At 34.0% G+C, this 21379-nt stretch overlaps 1 protein-coding gene across 3 annotated transcripts in view; it reads left to right on the forward strand.

Moving 5' to 3' along the window:
• NAALADL2 (N-acetylated alpha-linked acidic dipeptidase like 2) overlaps window positions 1-21379 on the forward strand; it is a 1304194-nt gene that overhangs the window by 264409 nt on the left and 1018406 nt on the right. For all 3 annotated transcript variants that reach the window (XM_057737701.1, XM_057737703.1, XM_057737702.1), the window contains exon 4: window positions 14176-14284. The gene's annotated coding sequence lies outside the window, so the exon portion shown is untranslated. The remainder of the gene's footprint in view (window positions 1-14175; window positions 14285-21379) is intronic.

The following is a 21379-nucleotide window of genomic DNA, read 5'->3' on the forward strand; positions in this document are numbered from 1 at the left end:
TATTTAAGGATTAGTTGTGGTTTGTGTCAAATTCTTAACACCTGACTCCTACTTAGTATCTAATAAATGGTCGCTGTTATTATTGATGTTACTATATTATCCTTTGTAAATAAGGCCCTGAACACAATAGAAGTTTCTGTGGCCCAAGACGTCAGAAAATATTAAAGAGAAGAGGGACATCCTGACAGATGCATAACATACTATACTGGAGATTTTTAGGATTGATGGTAAATGAGTAGTTGGAAAAATATTTGTTCTTATCAGAGTCAATCTTACATAAATTAAAGAGTTGGCAGCTATTGGTATGCACACCCATTGCTTAAAGGTACAATCCTTTGATGAGATCTTTAAACAAATTTATACGTTTGTTCATAAGTTTTTTGAGTATTAGAAGAGATTCCCTTAAAACAATGGAAATCCTATTTGAAGATGATGACTTCCCCATGACGATTTCTTTTCCTAGGCCCTTTTGCTTCTTTGAAACTGGCTGTGTACCTCGTGATGCTAAGGCTGATTCTGAGGGAGTACAACATATCACATATTAAAATATGAAAGTCTTGCTCAAATGAGAGAAATGAGATGTAAAATTTTAATTAAGAGCTTTTAATTAAGAATTAACCTTTTGGAAATTCACTTCCCTTCTAGCTGTGGGGTAGAGTTGTATTTCTCACAGTGTGGTCATAGATGAGTGTATTTCTAAAGATATGCTATATGCTGACTATAGCTTATGTGCTTTTATATTTTGAAATAGACCATGTGATAGGCAATTACATAATTCTGAGATAATCCCTTCAGTCTCTGTAAGCCCTTTTGAATATTTCAGTAAACAAATATTGAAATACTAATATGGTAATCCCATGCTCATATTTAAATGTATTTTACTTTTTTAGGAGAATATTGCTACTTTAGGAATATGCAAATGAAAGATGAAAATATTTGAGTTCTGAAGAATAAGAAGGAGATTGAGGAAAAAATTATATTTAATGCATATAATGCAAGCTTCCTAGGGATAAGGAGTATTTTTTTTTATAAATTGGATTTATTTATTGCATTTATTGTAAATATTCCACAAATACCTGTTATGATATTTCATTCATCAGCTTCATGGATCTAATGTAGTAACTTTGTTATCAGTAGTTTTCACAACATTTATGTGATGTTTTTGGTGGAATGCTAGAGGTCTAGCATTTTGCACTAAATTTCCATTATGAAATTCATTATGTATAAATGGTAGAGAATATTCTATAAATGAAAGCATACATATTATGTCATCTTCAGTGCTTCTTAAAATTTGTTACCCTTGAGAATCACTTGGGGAAATTTGTTAAAAATGCAGATTCTAAATGTTTGTTAAAAATGCAGATTCTGGGGCCCACCCTTTTCAGATTCTCATTCTGATGGGCCCAGAATCTGACTTTTCACAAAACCCAGAGTTGATTCATGGAGGTAATTTTAGCATACATTGAGAAGCACTGCTCTCCAATATTTGAAGAGAAAGACATTTATTAACTTATTTTTTTCTCCTGAGGAACACATCTTGTCAATTTTATCTGTTTAGACAAGTCCCTTTTAAGTACTCTTCCAGTTTTACCTCTCATAATGGGAAGTATCTTCTTTACTTTTTCTCATTTAACTACCAGTAAAAGTATGTCTTAGAAGGCAGCTTTGAGCTTGACAAAACTATAACCTAATTCATCAGACTTTAGCCTTTTGAGATTAATCCCACAAAACAATTAAAAACATGGTTTTCTGCTTGAAGTGTTTAATTCTGTTTTAATTAGAAACCTTCCCCTTTTATTTACTTAGTACTCCTTTACCTTCATTGACATTGAGATGGTTTTCAGTGGGGCATCATGAATATGCCTGTATTTGCATACTCATATTGCAAAGGTAAATTATGTCTAAGGGTAAAGATGTAATTAAGTTTCAAGGATCATTCTGCACCCAAGATTACATTAATAAACCAATTTGGAATTTCTCCTATGAGATATCTGTGAAACTAAAAGGTTAACAAGTGAAGATTTACTGTGTTTCAAACTAAATCTAAATGGTCTTGCAAAATTGCATTTTTTGGTTGTTTAGTAGCAGTCATCCAGTTCTCAAGAGCATCATTCTGTGTAGAGATGATTCCTGGGATATGGTATGTGTGGTAGAAAGATATGTCAACATACATGTTGTTGGGAACATTTCAGAAATGTTCTGATTGAAACCATGGTGATATTGGTCAGGTAGCACAGAGTCTCAGGCAGAAATAATCAATGTAATGCATCAGTGAAGATCCTTGTTTCTAAAGCAGCACACTAGGAATGACTAGTGTTTTCCTTTTTTTTTTTTTTCTTTAAACTGTATTTTTGCCTCCCTGAAAACAGATTTGGGTGGATCTGTTTGAATGAAAGAACAGAGTAGAAGTTGTATTGCCTCATAGATTATTTACCCTCTCTTCTTAAACATCTCCCTCTCTGGCCCTTTGCCTTCAGCCTATTCTCTCTTTAATCGAGCACAATCTGGCCTCTCCCTTCACTACCACATTGAAACTACTCCCACTAAGTCACTAATGACTTTTAATTGCTAAACCCAGAGGAAGCGTTCCAAGTCTCAGTCAGTGCTGTGCCAAGTCATATCGGAAACTGTGGTAAAGGAGAAAGGCGTGCCCCTATTTCCCCTTATTAAAATATCTTCCCGTGTTTTGAACCAAGTGGAAAAAGTTAATAATAACTCTACAATAGGAAAAACATGCCTATGTATAAAACTCCATCCTGCATAATCTACTGGCAGACCATTGTCAACCCCATAAACCTACCCAGTGGGAAAGCAAAGGCTTTACAGGTCCAGGAGCTGCAGACGGTTGGCATGCACAGTAACGCAGGGTAATAACATAAACAAACAATGACCTGTCTTTAATCAAAATTTTGATATTTTGTTCACTATGGATTCTTTTGCATTAACTTTTACTTTTAAAGTAATGCACTTAAATATTATCTTCATTACAGCATTTTTTGATGCCCCTTAATTTTTTTGCCCATGATGAGTGTTTCACTCACCTCACCCCTAATTCCAGCCCTGCCTATAGTACTGGTCCTCTTCGTGAATCTGATGCTATTTTTCAGTCTTTTAAATCTGCCCTCTCTGAGCTTCTGTGACACTGTTGACTTGTGATTCCTTTCTTCCATCACCAAATATTCCTTCTCAATATCTTTCCTGTGTTCTTCTTCTCTTCCAGCCCTTCAGTTTTTGGTGCTCTCAGTGGCTGATTCTCATTGTTTTAAGTGTGCCTTAGTTTATGCTTTTTCTGGCTGCATTCACTCATTTCCACTGTTATTGCTTTTTTTCTACACCCTCATTAGTTTATGGCTGTACAGTTGCAATAGGCTGCTAACAAGTTCCTCTAATCTCTGTGCTGGCCCCTTTCTGGTCCACGATACAGGCAGAATGATTTATTTCTAAAGTGAATATATAATTCATGTATTTATTAACCAAATGTTTATTTAGTATTTTTTTTCCTGTACTAGGCATTGTTTTAGATTCTAGGGATAAATCAGTAAATGAAAGAAAGTCCATACTCTTCTGAAACTTATGTCTTAATTTTATTTGAATATTGTTATGGCCTTATTCTAGGTGTTGTATTTAATTTTTATCTAAATATATACTTGCATGGTGGATTTGGGTGGAAAAAAGGTTATTTCCTCCTTTTCTTATATTTTGATTATAAATTTTTTTGAATATTGTTACTTTTCAGTTATATATGAAGTGGTAAGATGCCTGGATTCTGCTTTATAAAAAAATCATTTTTCATTAAGAATGTGAAAATCATTACCACTGACTTGCTAGCACTTAGGCTTTCCTTCCAGTCCCAGAAATAGAGGACGATGTTATAATTACCCTTTTTTTTTACTCATTATTTCTGCATGAATATGTTTTATACATGTTATTAAATTGTATCCCAAGTCTTAAAGCATGTGTGCCACTATAGTCTTTAAACAAATTGTAATCCAGTCTAGTGACATGTTTTGTTTGGCTTACACTATATGTGTGTATGTTTTAATTTTATTCAGTTATTTTTAAAATTAACAGACTTTATAGCATTTTTAGGCTCAGAGCAAATTTGAACAGAAAGTGCAGAGAGTTCCCATGTATCTTTTCACCACAGGGACGATGCACAGCCTCTCCCAACATCAAATCCCACCCCAGGGTGGTACATTTGTTTACAATCGATGAACCAACATTCACACATCACTATCAACAGTTTGCATTAAGGTTCACATGTTTGTGTTCTGTGGATTTGACAAAGATATCATGCCATGTATCCACAAATATATACCTTATAAAACAGTTTCCCTGCTCAAAAATCTTCTGAGCTCCACCTATTCATCCTTACTTCCCCTTAAAACCCTGGCAATCACAGATCTTTTTACTGTTTCCATGGTTTTGCATTTTGCAGAATGTCATATAATTGGAATCATACACTATTTAGCTTTCAGATTGTCTTCTTTTACTTGGTAATATGCATAATTTATCATACATTGTTGTGGCTTTATACTCCATTTCTTTTTACTGCTGAATGATATTCCATTGTCTGGATATACCACTGTTTATTCATCTATTCATCTACTGAAGGGCGTCTTAGTTGCTTCGAAGTTTTGACAGTTATGAATAAAGCTGCTATGAATATCTGTGTGCAGGTCTTGGTGTGGACATAAGTTTTCAACTCATTTGCGTAAATACCAAAGAGCACGATTGTTGGGTCATATGGTAAGAGTGTGTTTAGTTTTGTAAGAAACTGCCAAACTTCTTCCAAAGTGGCTATACCATATTGCATTCCAACTAGCAGTTTATGAAAGTTCCTGTTGCTTCACATCTTCATTAGTATTGTTGGTGTTTTGGATTTTAGCCATTCTAATAGGTGTGTAGTGGTATCTCATTGTTATTTTAATTTGCAATTCCCTAATAATGTATGATATTGCATATCTTTTCCTATGCTTATTTCCACCTGTATATCTTCTATAGGGAGGTGTCTGTTCATATCTTTTGGCCGTTTTTTAATCAGGCCATTCATTTACTTATTATTAAGTTTTAAATAGTCTTTGTATATTTTGGATATCAGTCCTTTTTGTGGCTGTCTTTTCATTCTCTTGACAGTGACTTTTGCAGAGAAGAAGATTTTTAATTTAATGAAGTCCAACTTATCAAATCTTTTTTCATGGACCATGCCCTTAGTATCGTATCTGAAAGTCGCTGCCAAACCCAAGGTCATCTAGATTTTCTCCTATGTTACGTTCTACGAGTTTCATAGTTTTGCATTTTACATTTAGATCTATGACCTATTTTGAGTTAATTTTTGTGAAGTTTGTAATTTTTGTATCTAGATTAATTTTTTTGCATGTGACCAGCTGTCCCAACACCATTTGCAAAAAGACTATCCTTTCTCAATTGAATTGCCTCTGTACTTTTGTCAAAAACCAGTTGACTATATTTGTGTGAATCTATTTCTGGGCTATTTATTTTGTTCCATTTATCTATTTTTCTATTCTTTCACCAATAACACACTGTCTTAATTACTACAGTTTTATTGTAAGTCTTGAAGTTGGATAACATCAGTCCTCAGGCTTTGTTCTTCTTTAATATTATACTCTTCTTTAATATTATGTTGGCTTTTCTCTACCTTCTCTATCTTTTGTCTTTCCATATGAACTTTAGAATCAGTTTATCAATATCCATACAATAACATGCTGGGAATTTGACAAGGATTGCACTAGATCTATAGATCAAGTTGGGAAGAACTGACATTTTGACAATATTAAATCTCCTATCCACGAACATAGAATATCTCTCTTTGATTTTGGTCATCAGAGTATTATAGTTGCCCTCATATAGATCTTGTACATTTTGTGTTAAATTTAAACATAAGTCTTTAATTTGGGGGGTACTAATGTAAATAGTATTGTGTTAATTCCGAATTTCTCATGTTCATCACCGGTATATAGGAAAGCAATTGACTTTTCTATATTCATCTTGTATATCAACTTTTCTATAATTGCTTATTAGTTCCAAGAGCTTTTGGTTGATTTTTTTTGAGATTTTATAAATAGACAATCATATCATCTGTGATCAAAGACAGTTTTATTTCCTTCTTCCCACTCTGTATACTTGTCATTTTCTTTTCCTTTCTCATTGCATTATCTAGGACTTCCAGTGTGATGTTGCAAAGGAGTGGTAAGAGGGGACATCCTTGCCTTGTTCTTGAACATAGCAAGAAAGCATCTAGTTTTTCACCGTTAAGTATGATGTTAGCTGTAGGATTTTTTAGATGTTTTTTTATCAAATTGAAGAGGTTTCCATCTATATTTAGTTTGCTGAGAGGTTATCATGAATAAGTGTTGAATTTTGTCAAATACTTTTTCTACATCTATTGATATGATCACGCAGTTTTTCTGCGTAGACTATTGATGTGATGGATTGCATCAATTGGTTTTTAAATGTTGAACCAGCCTTGTGTATTTGAAATAAATTCCACTTGGTCATGTTGTATGATTATTTTTATACACAGTGTGTTTTTAAAACTTTGCTCGTGAAAAAAAAAATTTAAATTGAGACATTCCCACATTTAATTTTGGGCATATTTGAAGAAGACCTGACTTTTCTGGGTTTATTATCTCACATGGCAACAATCTGCAGGAGCTGAGTAGCTGTTGCTGCTCCCCACCCCCCCACAATCTTTGTAACTCTTTAATGCTTGATGTCCAGATAGTTCATTCATTTACACTGCCTGTCTCAAATGGTCTCAAGCATACTCCTGCCTTGGAGGCAGTTGGAGGTGCTCCAGGTGCTGATGTTACTTGACCTCTGTGTTTCTAAACCTTTGCATATTGTTGAAACTCTTCACTCCTTTGCACCTGTGATCCTATTTTCTTCTGATATCATTCCCACTTTTTTTACATGCCTCCCTCATGGATCTTATCACCTTTTAAAAGTTGAAATTCCTTAGAATCCCATTATTGGCTCTTTTCCCTATATATACTCAGAGTAGGTGATCATCCATATCCAGTGTTTTTCAGGTCCTAGAGTCCCTGCTATCCCCCTTCTCCCAGACTACTTGCTTCCATTATTATTCACATGTTTATTAGTCCCAAGGAGCCATGGGAAACAACAAGGGAATAATGACTTGTTACCGGCCTTTAAAGGGAATGGTGAGTCACAAATATGAAATGGCAGTGATAGTTGGAAGGAATGGAAAAAAAGGATATACATCATGAAACATATTGACAGTCTGGAAATGTATTCAGTTTATTTTCACTAGTCTAGTCATAAGCTTAATTGACAGGGAAACGGAGGAAACCCCAAAGACTCCTATTTGTTTAGGCTGAAAGATTGTCCTAAAATCGAATGTAATTTTAGAGACCAGCCTGGCAGGGAAAGAGAAAATAATCTTTAGATCTTTCATTATTATAGGATGATGATGAGACACCTATATCTATATGTATCTCTATCTATCTCTAATAGCAGGTACATCTATACAGTAGAATATTATTTGGCAATAAAAATGAATGGAGTACCAATACACACTATGATGAAACTCAAAACTATCATATTGAGTAAAAGACATCAGAAAACAAAGGCCACATGATGTACGATTACAATATCACAATCCATAGAAACGAAAACTAATCGTTGGTTGCTTGGGGCTGGGATTGAGAGTGGGGATTGACTATAAAAGGGCACAAGGAAAATTTGGGGGCAAAGAAGTGTTCTAAAACTGGGTTATGGTGATGGTTACCTTATTGTATAAATTTACCAAAAATCACTGAATTACTCACATTAGATTTATTGTATACATTATATCCCAATAAAGCTACTTAAATAACAATAGCTGGTCTTTTTGTATGCACTTATAAGGCGCAGTGAGACTAAGTAAGATGTGCAAGTACACACAGATAATAAATATCAGGACCAGGATTTGAGCTCAGATAGGCTCCAGGGCACTTGAAAGCATTTTTCATGAATTATCTGATTGTTAATCCTTAATACAACCTCATGAGATGACAAAGCTAACATAATTTTCTCATTTTACAGATGAGGAAATAAACCTAAACTTTAAGTAACTTGCCCAAGGTCACAGAGCTCATGGTTTAGCTGGAACTGAAACCCAGAGATTGACTGGTAACTTACATCTGTAATCTTTTTGAGTTAATTGACCAGACAGCAATTATCTCTGAAGCCACAGATATGAATTTATATTTAGGAACAGCTGGCAGGAATGGCGGCATTATAAGTATGAAATCCAGAAAGACAAAGTAGCCTAGTGTCTTACTGATAACTTGTTGGGCTTCCTTGCTGGGATCAAAAACTTGACATACAGCACAAAGCCTAGAGGCCTAAGGCTAAGAAACCATCCATTTACTCACAAGAAGTCTGGGAAGGGTCGGGTTTCTTTTAACTTGGGGGAGAATGATCACTTATTTTCTTAATCAGTCTTATGAAGGAACTGACTGATTTTTATTAAGCCTACATCTCAAGGACGTAAACCCTAGAATCTCCAGAGGGGAGGTGTTCACTTATTCATTTAGTATTTACTGATTACCAACTCTGTGTTATGTATTGTACTTGGACATTGCTAGTAATTAAATATGGTTTTAACTATGTAAATTTTATGAATGAATGTACTATCTTTTAATAGACCTTTTCCTTGCATTTAGTATTTTGAGTGAACTCTTCAAGAGTAGTTTTTATCTCTTAATTATTTCTTTTATCCCATCTTCCTCTTGTTTTGAAAAAAAAACAATATGAATTGATATAGTATAATAGTAAGAATAACTTTCATAGCATTTTCATCTTCTCACTATTTTTTTAATATGTGTGAAATCATGACAGTTAGATATATATGCAAAAGATCTAACTTAAGAGTAAAAGAAAAACATAGTTCATTTAGTATATCTTACTTGTCATTCCCTATGAATAATTCCCTATGGTATTTTGGCAAAATGGGCTCTTGTCTAATTTTAAATGACTCAATTGAAGAAGCTTCAGCTGGAGGTTGATTCTAGAGGCTAATGGACTTGTTATGAAAGGTTTCTAACATTTAGTCTAATTTTCCACTCCTTGAAATTTTAGAGCACTATTCCTAATGACTTTCTGTAACCTACTCCCCCTCTGCTGCCTCCTTGTCTCATGCTGCTTGCAACCCACTGTCCTTCTAGATAGTATTAGGTCTCCCCACTGTGAATTATTTCTGAATGAAGCATGGTTTTAATCTTTACATGGGCTGGTAGTTCCTATATGGAGGGATAATTGTATATTCTTCCTCTTTGAATTTGGGCTGTGATATACATAAGAGTACCAAATCGTATATTTGTTAATCTTTGATTTAAATTTGTGAATTTTAAGTCTTTGAATAAGAATTCTAACAGATCATCTGAACTGTCATCAATCATTTACTAAATTCATAGGTGTGACAACCAGGCCTGTATTTCCCAATTTTCTGTTACACAGAAGATTGGTATGCTTTTCTTATCTTCCATAAATACATGTCCAAAGCATTGAATAAAATATTTACATAAATTTCAGGCATATAGAATCTATGTGTCATTTTTCAAAAGAGAAATAATGGTTATACTGTGGTGTGGAAATATAATGATTTTTTATGAGTAGGAAATAATGTGAACTTTCTAGGGGCCGTCAGTCAATAGTTTATTTTTATTGATTGACATATGTTTCTTTTAACCTTTATGTAGAGACTCTTCAATAGGTTAAATAATTTTACTGTTGTTTCCTGATAGAGCTGCTGAGCTTTCAGCATTAAATATAATACATTGAGGCAAGGGTCTTTCCAGAAAAAAATAACTTTATCATGCTTATCTCTTATCAATATTTTGCCATTTTTTTAAATAGATTATAACCCTGTCATATCATAGCCACAGCTGCTGGTGCTAATCTGTATTTTAGAGAGAAACAATGAAGAAGGGGGATTTATTGTAAAGTTAAACAAATACTAGTTCGTGAAAATTGCATTATATTATATAACGCAATTACATATTTTTTTCCAGAGGGAATGCTAACTAGTTACTACTTTCCACAAGGCTTGGTGGTGATTATTCCTTATTTCTACCCACACACTGCCATGGAAAGTGCTATCTGGCCACATTTGAGACTTAGCACTGGGGATATGCATGTTGAAACAAATCCTTGATTAGCAGAGCTTCAAACTGAGCTGTAGTCTGCTTCTCCCTTATCCCTGCTGAGAATCATTGTGCAGAGGTTTGTCTTGACAGGCAGTCCTATAAAAACTGGAGCTTATCTGCTATATTGCTTTGATATTTCAATCTATTTTTGGATAGATTTTACACTTTGCACTTGGTATATTGTCTTTCCTTTGGATATACAGCTGGTGGCTGTATTAGCATTTGCTGAAAGTGCTGTAGCAATTCCCACATCAAGGTAATCCTGTTCCTTAGTGTTCTTTCAGAATAAACCCAAGGTGTTACATCCAGGGCAGATGAATAATTGATAGCTTTTAATCACTTAAAGTCTCAGTATACACTGGTAGCAGTTGAAGAGACAGGATGTGCCACAGCCAGGCCACGTCACCCTGGACAGGTGTTAATAAACGCTCCTCTCTTTATCGAATCCAGGATTTCTCAAATTTTCGCATGCATTTAAATCACTTGAAGGGCTGGTAAAAACACAGATTACTGGCCCCCATCTCCAGAGTTTCTGATCTGTAGTCTGGGATGGGGTCTGAGATTTTGCAAGTCTCACAAGTTCCCAGATGATGCCAGTGCTGCCAGTTCAGGGACCACCCTTGAAGAATTGGCTTATAGACTGTTCTCTAACCATAGTGCTTAAGGCAGTGAATGGCCCAGATCTTGGGCCCACACTGGAGAACCACTGAGCTAATATACTGGTTGGCACACTTATTCTGTGATGGACCAGGTAATAAATATTTTAGTCTTGTGGGCCAGACAGTCTCTGTTGCAACTACTCAGTTCTGCTGTTATAGCAGGAAAGCAACCATAGACAATACATAGATGAATGGACGTGGCTGTCTCTCAATAAAATTTTATTTATAAGAAGAGACAGCAGGCTGAATTTGGCCTCTGGCCTATAGTTTGCCGATCCCTGATCTAATTCATCAACACGGGACTTGTATCCTTCCCAGCTCACAAATCATCTGTATCCTCTGTACTAGTCAGCAACTATATGCCAGACTTAGAGCTAGGAGCTGTGGGGGATATATAAGAGGTGTAAATCTGATTTTCCTACTCTTCTTAAAAAGATTAGAGTTCAATGTGATATAGTCTTGAAAAAACTTAGAAATTAAATGCCTAGGCTGGAATAGATTTCATGATATAGGTGAATCTTGGAGAATGAGTAGAAACTAGGCAAAAGAGAGCAAAAGAAATGTCTTAGAAAGGAAGGCCAGCACCAGAAAAGACACGGAGTGAATACTCAGTGTGTTCTTCCAATGGACCGTGAGGAGATCTGTGATGTGGAAAGGATTAGGAATGCTGAGAGTCACAGGTGCCATTTAACTAGCAGTTGTGCACACTCTGTATATTGGCACAGGGATAGTTCCTGGGCACACAGCTAACCAAGGCATAGTCCTTGCCTTTGAGAATCTCAGATGTGGATCAAGATATTAAAAAATTCCAGATTCATATATAAGATTTGAAGATTATATGCTTGGCTTATGGTAGACTTTCAATGGACGTTAAACAGAAAATGAAATTTATGTGATTGACAACAGGGAATTTTTGTTAGTTCTTGATCAATAGAGTGGCTTGAAGAAAACCATTTTAGGAAAAGCCATCCTCCATAAACTAGTAAATTGATAGCCATATAGAAGAATGTTTGTTAATGATATTATATTAATCCCACAGAAACTTTGCTAAATTGGAAAATAGTGTGTGTTGGGTTGCTCTTTTGTTTGTTTTTGATTTGTTTTTATATAATGTGATTAAGAATACTCAAAATTAGTGTATTAATATCAGAACTAAAGACAGTTTCCATTTCTGATACAAATGTATACCATTTAAAAAACTCTGTGTAGAGAAAAATTGTCCATAAGTGGGGCTTTTTCTTTCTGAGATTTTATTCGCAAAACATTGGATATAGGGTCTGGATGGAGTCTATTATCAAATGAAATGTTTAGTGGGAGCTGATGGTAGGTGTTTGTGTAAGTATTTGAGTGATGTAATCTCCAAGCTTCTTTCTCTTTCCAGTATTCTGACTTTAAGTAATATTTCAAAGGTCCACAAGGAACTAATTCAGGCAAGTTTCCCTAAAAATGTGAGAAAATCACATCTTGAATAATGCATTTCAATAGATGAAACTAGAGTTCATTTCATAGTAAACATAATGTTGAATTTGGGGTTAGAAAAAGCGAGGGGGATTGATTGAAGACATTATTTTAGACAAGATAACATGACTTTTCAGCTAACCCATTCTATACAGTTTAATTTTTAATCAAATGCAGGGGTGCAGATGGCAGTATGCCATTTTTTCTAGTTAGATGCTGAGAGAGGGTTATAAGGAAAGTCCCATGTGACTTGGATTTCCTGTGATTTGTAGCTTGACTTAAGTCTTTTTGTGAGCATGCCTATGCCATTTTTATTATGGCTTCTTCATTTTCAGTGTTGAGGGATAGCAGAATCCTACACTGGTACTAAGATAATGAGTGATTTCTTGCACACGCTTGCCCATGAATAGAATCTTGAGGTCCCTTTAAATAAAAGTTGAGAATTGAGTAGTGACCTTCAGTCCTCTGCAGCTGACAACACTTTTATTCCCCAGAAATGACATATTCTAAAATATCCTGACTTGTATGCGTGAGTATGCATGTGTATGCATGTGTATATGTCTGTACTGATGATGTATGTCACTAATCTTGCACCAAGGACTTTATTTGATAGTAGGTGGGTCCAGAAAGCTTATCATTTTTGTATTAAATGAGTTATATTATCAAAGCTCTGAAATTTATGAGAAAAGAAAGGGGAGTTGGATGGGGCTTCCAAATTGGATGAATCTATGGGATCTACATTAAGTAATTTTTCCCTGAAAGCAGAAGGAATTTGAGATAAAAATGCAGAAATGTTATTTTACTCTGTATTTTAGTAGCAGAGTACTGTATGACACATTATTTCCTATTACATAAAGCTTAAGGGAGATTTGAAATTTTCAAAAGAGGGAGAAATAATTAGGAAAGCAAAGAGAAAATAAACAAACTTAATGAAGGGGCAAGATTTTTTTTTCCTAGTCACAAGCTTATGCAATGCTGCAAGCTGACCTTGATTGAAGAAAATAATAGCTTATTTAGGGTGATTAATTTTAAAAGGAAGATAAAAACACAGTGTAACTTTCAGATATCTCAATGTTAAATAAAAATATAAAATTAAAGAGGGAAAGTAAAAAAATAAGTGGTTCTATAATTATGGCATTATTACTTAATATCACAGTCCATAAATATAAAATGTAGAATAACTACTTTTGGCATTAGAAGATATAAAACAATAGGGAAAGACTGCCAATGTCCTAAAATACTACATGATATCAATCAATTATTGAGCACCTAGTACATGTTAGGAAATGTGCTAAGCATATTATTATACACAATGTCTCCAATTCTCACAATAGTTCTTCAAGTTTTTTTCATCCTAAATTTAAATTGAGATTTAAAGAATAACAGAAATTACCCAGGTCACACAGGTATCCAACAGAAGAATCAGGCTTTCAGTCCTAGATGTAGTCTTTCTACTACACATTTATTCCTTTGGTTAATCCTTTCTTCCAACAGACATAATAAGTCACTGTGTCCAGTTATGTGTCTTCTGCTTTATCTTTTATTGTGTTTAGTAGCACATGGCACAAGGTAAGTGTCCCACTTAATCTAGCTAAATTAAGGTGTAAACACGTTGAAAATGAGAGAAGGAGAGGAAAGTATTTGTGTGTTTGTGTATATATTTGTCCTTGAAATAAAATACTATGCTTTAAAAAAATGTCTATTTATACATTCTTGACTTCCAAAAAAGAATGAAGAATTTCAGGCTGCTTACGTTAAAAAGAACTGATAATGTAACTTCTAAAAAGCTTTAACTAAAGAATAAAATTCAGGAGCCAGCTGATGAATTATCTAATACAACTCTCCCAATTTAAATTGATCACCTCTGTTTTTTGATTTATGAACAGGAAATGAGCTTTGACTGTTAGGCACCTGGATGAAGAGCCCTGGGTTCAGCTTGTCAGAGTCCTGTAACCTGCAAAGACCCTCTGGTTGCACTAGCATCATTCGATTGAAGTAAGATCCAATTACTTTAATTAGAATGTAAGACTTTTACTCTTGAATCAACTTTTAATAAAGTGACTTGGCATAACTCTATAATGTGCCAATAACTGCTAATTTTGAAAAAAGAGAAGAATGTGAGCATTATTCTGTGGCAAAATCTTATGTACTCCAATTTCTAATCATTTTTATTTCATGGAATTGAGCCCATTTTTTGGAAAGCATTATCTAAATTTAATTTCTGTGTGGCTGTTGAAATTGGTACAACTTCCTTGCCTTTGTGTTATCAATTGCTTTTAATACAATCGTAATTTTATTCTAAGTAATCAAATTAGTCTCTCTCTTTTTTTAAGTTTAAGTTGACCCACTATTTTATTTTAAAATGATAACAATAATGTAGTTTGTGCCATGATACAGCATGGCTTTGCTTTTCATTTGTATTCCAAGTTTATACAGGTCTAGTGACCTTTAGGAACATCTGTCTGTATATGACCACACGTAGACTGTGAACTTCTATTTATGCATTAAAGTTTGAAGACACGTTTTAAAGACAGTTCATAGTTCTTCCTGGAACACTCCTATTTTGAGCAGATGATGCCAGTATATGATTGAAATACTTTTTTTCCGTAGAGTATTAGCTGCAATCAATGTTCCAATGCTGGTTCAGGCTTACTATATATAAAACATTATGTGGCATGGATTATGCAAAGGCCCAAAAGACAGCACAGAACCAAGAGCTAGGGAATCTGAGCAGACCCAGAGTGACTGCCAACATACTTTAGGGACCTGGATGAATCACTTAACAATCTGAGTATTCCCTCGGTTCTGAAATGAAGGGATTAGATTAAACAAGGAAAGGGTGGCAAATTCTTGAGCTTTGAAGGTCAGACATATAGTACATGAATTTTATGAACTGGCTGGGTGTGAGACAGTAGGGAGTGGTGAGCCTGTGGGGAAAGAGGCCGTGCCCCTTCTAAAGCCATTCAGGTTCAAGTATTTTAAAGCTGGACAAAGAAGTAAATTGTGTGGAGTGAGGAAGGGGGAAGCAGGAGGAGGATTGAACTTGGCTATTGGATTGAGTAAATTCTAAGGTCATTTCCAACTTAATATATGTTTGTAAAGTTTTGTTACTATGCAAAACACAATATTGCCTAGCATCTGTTGAGGTCTGCGTGTGTTCCTTTTTAAGTAATTAAAATAAATAAAATTAAATTAAATAGTTTTTGGTTTGATTTCCCTTTGAAGTACATTAGAATTGGAGGGAAAGGTGATTTTTTGACCATAAAGTACTTAAATAATTCATCAGTTTAATATTTTATTCTGGGTTTTTTTTCTTTAATTGACCTGGAATGAGAAATTTTAATCCAGCATTATTATTCAAGAGTAAAATCTATTCTGTAAATTACCAGTTAGCAGCTTCTCTCTTAATGGGTATTTTTACTAAGGGAGAGTCATACCACCTATTTGGGACTAGTTTTATGATCTTTTAAGAAACACTTTAAAGTTCTCATTTCTTATGTTTAATATTTTTAAATAATATTTTAAAACAAATGTTATTTTACATGGAAAATGATAGTTGTAGTTTAAGTAAGTATGTTTTCTAACATAATTTTCTAGCTCCATCAGTTTTGCTTTTTAAATTTTTCTTTCCCTTTTTACAGCCATGACATATATTTCTTTTTATCACATTTTACTGCCTTTTAAACACATAATTTAGTTAAGAAAATAAGTATATTTTATTAGATGCTAATGGTAATTAGGCTACAAGCCTAGTAGAAGATGGGAAGTAGGCCAAGTCAATATACTCTGGAAGTCTTATCTGTTTTCTTTGGCACAATTCAAATCAGAATTTATGTCTACAAAAAAGGTGAATTCATCCCTGTAGGGAGCCATGTGTGCTATCCCAGTGATAAGGGAAGAATTAGAAGGAACTGGAATTTTTATGCCTTAGTTGGGCCCTCTCAATAGCTTCTTTGTTCCTTGCATAGTTTTTTTTTTTCTTTTTTTTCCTTTGTATAGTTTTTAATTTCATGATCATGTGCATTTGTAGAAGTATGCAAGTTACTTCATGTGTAATCAATTTGGGAATGGGTGTATTGTGTGAGGTATGCGAGATCTTTCAGATAATTTTTTCACGTGTTAGTAGAAACTGTTACTGCCATCAGCTATATAATTTTGAAATAATGTTTTAAGAGGCTTTTAATACCGAATGCAAGTTCATGTGCCTGATGCACTGTGAGGCCAAACAAACTGAAACTCTGGAATTTGAAGCAGAGAAAGGTTTATTGCAGGGCCATGCAGTGAGAATGGGTGGTTCGTGCTCAATAAAACCCCAAACTCCTGGAAGGGTTTCAGCAAAGCATTTTTAAAGGCCAGGTGGGGGTGGGAGCAGGTCGCAGGGTGTGTGATCAGCTCTTGCACGATTCTCTGATTGGTTGATAGTGATTAACCCTTAGGTGACAGAAGGTCTAGGGCCTACGTGCTCTTGATCATCAAATAGTTAATTTCTTCTATTTGGTGGTGGTTATCTGAAAAACTCAGGAGATATGCATGGGATACTATCATGTGGGTACTTCAGAGAGGAGATGTAACGGAGGATATGGGGGAGGGGTCTGGCCACAGAAGGCCTCACAGGGTCCTGCTCGGTTATACTTTTACATTAGGTGTTATAGTCCAGCCATGTTGTCATGTAATGTATTTTCTGTCCATTTCTTTGATAACCAAGTCAAAACTGAGGTACCTGGACGTTAATGCTCAAACTGATCAGAACTGGTTAAATCTGTTCCTTGACTGACCCACTACATCTGACATTAGCAAAAAGTATCAGCTCTTTTATCAAACATGCATGATGTCCTCTGAAGGCTCCACATATTGTAGAAAATAAAATATAAGCATATGAGTGAAAATATCAGCAGATATAATAGAAGGTAAACTATATAGGGAGGCTACTAATGATGTTATCTTATTGTCTTGTTTTATAGAGGCATTTTGTTAAAAAAAAAATTACCAGTGTGAGCAAGCATTTTCTTTATACTCTTCAAGGAATAAATTCACATATATTTGTCTTCAGTGCTTTAGCAACACACAGAGTATATGGGCAAACTAGACATTTAGAAAACAATCATTTCTATATTATTTTTCTAGATTTTAGAGAATTGATGACAGGAATGTCTAATCTATTGCTTAAATCACTGATTCTCAACATGGGAACAAAGTAATGCAAGCTTCTAAACTGAGGTAGTTAATTGCCACCTTTCTTGTAGGTACACCTCATCAGTGATTCTGAAACTAAGACTTGAATTCCCTTCATACTACGAAAGATGCACTTAACATGAGTTCACCTTTAGCGTTTGACATTAGTCATGGCTTTCAAATGAACTGTTTAATTAAAATCAAAGTGCCATTGTTTTCAATAAGCCAGAAAGAATGGATGTGAATTAAATGTTTTTTAAAAACATGACAGTGGATTTGAGAATATCATAGCTCCTGTGTGAATATTGCAGTTGTTTGAAAAATTTTATGAAATGTTCTTATTATCAAAATCTAATTTAAGGTTTAATGATGCAGTAAAGTTGAGATGTTCACAAAGAAACTAGAATAATAACAGTAAAAATTTAGCCATAGTTGAGTACAATCTAACCAAAATTTTCTGGTCAATTAGATTTGATTGTGTTGAACAGTGACAAACTACAAAAGTAATTAGAAATCACGTATTAGTGAGTGGCTGGATGCTGGAGTCTGTTAAAAGAATTTTATGCTGCCTGAGGTTTATCACCCCTTCCTGGGTCTCTTTAAACCAAAGCAGATGCAATTATCACAATTTTTATTTTTCTGGTTCTCGCTAAACTGTTTAATAAATGTTATTTGTCCCTGAATTGACTCTCTATTTTATTTTCCTTAAGAGGCAGCCTTTCCTTAGGGTACAAGGCTAATAAAAAAAAATTAAGGCAGTTAAATGATCTCACAGTAGCATTTCAGTGAAAAAATAAAACCTAGTATCATAAATAGCCTTGCAATACTCAGAGGCTGTGCATTTCTAACCCAGTGGATTAAAATAGACCCTTGCTGATCTTCTAAGTCCCATGCAAAGGATACATAGGGAAGAGCACTGATGGCAACAGTCTTGAGGAACTTTTTATATTCTGTCCATAAGTACTCCCATGCCCCAATGTAATTTAATCTAAACAGTGTTTTGTTTTGTTTTGTTTTGCTTTAGTTAATCTACTCAGCATGAAATTGCTGTTAGGAGACTTAGAGTCCATTTCCTTTAAAGTACATTTTAATAAAAACATTGAAATATTTTTTGTTTTGAGCTATATCATGCACTTAACTAATATAAAATGCATAAAATAATTTAACTATAATAAATATTTAAATTTCATTTTATCACTTAAGGTAGAAATGTTAATCTTTGTATTATTAAAATCTGTCCTTGAAAGCTAAAGTTATATTAAATATTTAAATATTTTCTTTAAGAATGTCGTATTTCTCTCAGAAGACAATTTTGAAATAATTTCCTTTCTATTCTAAAGAAATGAAAGAACAGCATTCATATAGGGAATAAAAGGTCAGCCATTAACAGCTAAGTGATATTTTAAAGAGGAAGAATCCCAACTTGTTAACTTTAGCTTTACACAGATAAGTCAATTGTTACATATCTCTTGCCTGATTTCATAAGTTTTTTAAGCTTTTTACATATACTTTTTCATATAAATTTCAAAGATATCAACTTTTTTTTTTTTAGCTTTTTATTGGAACACAATTGGTCCACACTCCTGTACCAGCCCCTGAGGTACACCAAAGTGAACCAGCTGCATTCACACATATATCCCCAACTCTTAACCATTTTAATCAGTTTGGCAGCAATTCATTTAGTACTTGATACTGAAAATTATCTTTTCACAGTGGCTTAATTTCCTTATATAACTGAAATACATCTGTAGCATTTCCTTGCAAATTTGACATATGGTCTCCTGCTAACTTACATAGTATGAATTTCATACTTGTGTATATATGAAGTGCTTTCTTGTCCTTGAAACATCTTTTTATATTTGTCTTTCTGAGAGAACTATTTCTAAAATTGATTTTTTTTCAAGCTGAGTGTTCACCTTTGAAACAAAAAGTTAGTACTGCCTCAAAACTCATTATCTTATTTCCTTTACTCTTTTATATATAAAATATTTCCACCATAGGTAACATATTAGTGTTTTAAAAAATACTCTTTAAAACTTTTCAAAGACAATTTCATACAAATATTTACAGTGATATTGGGCACTAGAGGAACAAAGGTAATTATGCTATCCTACTTTCTCTCACAATGTTCGCCGTTTAGTGGGGATGCAAATAATTACAATATAGTGTGATATTGTAGTGTGAGCATGTAAAAAGTAGCATAAAGATGGGAGCGATATTTTTTAATTCCCAAATGCTTATTTCCAGCCCAGATCAATCTCTTTGGCTTCAGATCCAAATATTAGGGTGATCAGTTTTTTAGAGAGCCCTCTTGCCATACCATGCCAGTCCAAAAGAACCCAATATAACATAACATAATTATATGCATGCATGTTTTTACTTTAACATTAACATATGAAAAATAGGTATTTGTTTGAAATTATATATTATTATTTACATTTCTGTTACATAATTACTAATAAACAAAATGGCAGTAGTTAAAAATGACGATTAGCAGCAATTAAAAAGATTAAACTAGTATGTATAAAAACAACACATATAATGTTTCATTCTGTCCTCTGATACAGCAATTTAAGTACTTTTTGAACTTTTACCAGATATTTAAATTTTGTAAGCTTTATTACTGTGAATCTTTAAGATAAATAAATGGAGAATTTCCAAGCAAAGAGACTAAGTAAACACTTATTACCTATATTTAATACAAAATAACAATGGCATGTTCCTTTCTGTCTCATGATAGAATAGGAGATTTTTACTCTTTCTTTGTCCTTTTCTGATACTGCCTCTCTGAACTGCCTGCAGGCTTTAGGTAATCCTTCTGGTAAGTAATATTAGTAACACTGAATATAGTCACAGGTAAAACTGATTTTGATTTGAAGCTCTCTCTTATCATGCCCTCTTTATACTAATTCCTGGCATCAGCCCAACGTGAAAACACCACGCTAAATATCCTCTCAACAAAATCATTTAGTTACTTAAGATTTTACTTCCTTGCAGCAGCAAGTGTTTAAACCTACTAGAAATAGATTCCAGATCTATGGATCCACTTTGTATCTACAGGCTTGTTTTGGTAGACAAGCTGTTTGTCAACCAGGTCTTTTGCTTCTATAAATTTACCATATAGTCTAACTCTGTCGAAAATAGCCATCATTTTAAAAAACTTTAGAGCATTTTGTATGGCACCGTAAGTTAAACCTCTCTTTCTCAGAGATAATGGTTTTAAAGCAGAGAGATAATTTGAATTTATAAAATTGGATTCCAAATAAATTATAGCTTTACTAAAAAATGAGAAAGTCCTATTAAACCTGGCTTCCCTTTTCTGTTAATTTTTTTTGGAGTTTTGAAGTAGTCTGTGGGGTTTTGTCTCAACCTGAATATTAAGCAGCTCAGGTGCAGTCAATTCATTTTTCTCTAGATTCCTTTTGGCCACACAGAATTCATCAAGCTGATTTAGGGAAACAACCCATAAGTGTCTGTTTCGTTTTATTATTTATTTTTCCCTTTCTTCATTCTCATCCTCAATATATTTCCAAATTAGAGAAGATCATTATTTTTGTCCCATAATTTGGAAGTGAACTTATGGCAGGATAATATTTTAACACTTTGTGTGGCCAATAACAGTGATAGCTGTTTATAGTCACATATCTAAGGAGCATACATTTCTCCATTTCTATAAAGTCCAAAATCTCATTAACTACTTCTGCACTTTGAGGAAACTGAAAAATCATCAAAAAAGCTTTCATTATGAAAACCTCAATTTCACAGATAGATAAAAGACACCCCTTTTTAGCAGTGACATTACTAAAAAGTAAAACATACCTTGTATAAGGTATGCAAGATACTTAGCAGGTAATATCTTTGCATTTTCTTTGGTCAGAAGTTTATAGACTGATTGGGATTTGTTAAAATTTACATTCA

Source organism: Hippopotamus amphibius, chromosome 6 (assembly GCF_030028045.1).
Source record: "Hippopotamus amphibius kiboko isolate mHipAmp2 chromosome 6, mHipAmp2.hap2, whole genome shotgun sequence".
Classification (NCBI taxonomy): Eukaryota; Metazoa; Chordata; class Mammalia; order Artiodactyla; family Hippopotamidae; genus Hippopotamus; species Hippopotamus amphibius.